The sequence below is a fragment of the Echinops telfairi genome, unplaced genomic scaffold (genome assembly GCF_000313985.2).
Source record: "Echinops telfairi isolate 266 unplaced genomic scaffold, ASM31398v2 ScPeMD7_7467;HRSCAF=8505_1, whole genome shotgun sequence".
Classification (NCBI taxonomy): Eukaryota; Metazoa; Chordata; class Mammalia; order Afrosoricida; family Tenrecidae; genus Echinops; species Echinops telfairi.
Window position 1 is genome coordinate 41,712,227 of NW_022111368.1, and position 1,684 is coordinate 41,713,910.

At 45.3% G+C, this 1,684-nt stretch overlaps 1 long non-coding RNA gene across 1 annotated transcript; it reads left to right on the plus strand.

Moving 5' to 3' along the window:
* The first annotated feature begins 6 nt into the window (after window positions 1-6).
* Window positions 7-1,403, plus strand: LOC123520960. Its single transcript, XR_006679468.1, has 3 exons — window positions 7-120; window positions 250-383; window positions 1,008-1,403. It is a non-coding gene; the product is annotated as an uncharacterized LOC123520960 (long non-coding RNA).
* Window positions 1,404-1,684: the final 281 nt, after the last annotated feature.

The following is a 1,684-nucleotide window of genomic DNA, read 5'->3' on the forward strand; positions in this document are numbered from 1 at the left end:
GGAGGAGGTGCCTTTTCAGGAAAGGATTGTACCAAGGTGGACCGCTCAGCTGCTTATGCTGCCCGTTGGGTGGCAAAGTCCCTCATTGACAGAGATCTGTGCAGAAGGGTGCTTGTGCAGGTATGTGTTCTGCTGTCATCAGGGAAATTAATGTCATGTAAGGGCAGCAGCGGAGGGGGGATAATACACCTTATTGCAAAAGGGTGTGGCTCTTGGGATCATGGACTTGTGACATCTGAATTCTTCTAGGTCAATTACGCTATTGGAGTTGCTCACCCATTATCGATTTCCATTTCCCATTACGGCACCTCTGAGAAGAGTGAGCAAGAGCTAGTAGATATTGTGAAGAAGAATTTTGACCTCCGCCCTGAAGTCATTGTCAGGTAAAGGTGGTAATGTCTTCCTAGTGAAAACACTGAGGGTGTGGGAGTAGTGCATACTACTAAAATCTATCTAGGAGGGAAAATGAATGACTCTTCGATCAGATAAAACTTGGTGTTTCAAGTTCTAGGAGCATAAGGATGTTTTAATTACCTTCGTTGAAGTCTTAGCTTATTTAAAAAATCTAAAATCCTGCTCCATGGCTTTGACTAAGCAGCAATCCTTAAGTGTGATAGTGGGCTTTTCCTACTTTAGGAAGTTTCCTTAGGGAAAAACGTGCAAGCTAAATGACAAGGTGTGGGCTATTAAAGAAAACACCACAGGGTGGGACAACGGGGCTTTCATAAGTTTTCCATGATCTCAGATGAGCTTTTGACATTTGGAATTCTCAGGACACTGACAAGTTTTCATATTTGTTGAACAAGTGATGGAAAAACGATAGTTACTGATAAAGAACTATACAAGGAATTTGGAGACCAGGGAAGTAACCTTTGCCTCAACTGTTTCCTAGCCTAAAGCGGAAAACTGACCCCACTTACCAGAGCTCTTGAACACGGGTCTTGCTGATTGTTGTGCTTTCTTTCAAATGAATGCTACATATTAAGTTACGCACTTGTATGTTCCAGGGATCTGGATCTGAAGAAGCCAATTTATCAGAGGACTGCAGTCTATGGCCACTTTGGCAGGGAAGGCTTCCCCTGGGAAGTGCCCAAAAAGTTTAAATATTAAGTGTCAGCCGTTTCCTCCCAGACTTGCTGGCGTGGGCTACAGAGAAGGCTCCACGCTCTGAGGGAAAGACCCCCTTCCTACATTTGTCCTGTCCTCCGTCAGCTCCTGATCACCTGCTGTCCCTCTGCGGTCAGCGATGTGAATTGTAGCTCTGGGGGGGGGCTGGCTGTATGTTGGGCTTGATCTCTGTCCCTGGTGTGTGTTCACCATGATAATACATTAATTGGGCACTGGTGATCCTTGTAACTGCCTAGAAGCAGACAACACTATAGTGAATAAAGCACTGAAATTGAGCCTTTGTGCATTGACTTCCCACCCAATGGTGAAATGCCCTTGTCCTGTGCAAGTAAAGTATTCGTAGTTCCATTATTGCCTGTCTGGCACTGCCATAGCCCTGTCAGCATGAACTTGTTATGTCTTGAGCTCTATTACGAATGTGAAGCCCTCCCTTTCACTTGATCCATTTCTAATTATGTAGTTCTTTGTCAGGGTGGACTTCCCGTCCGATCAGTCTCGCATGTAACGCAAGTGCTAGTTGGAGCTCTAGCCTGACGTCCTAAGGAGAAAGGGCAGT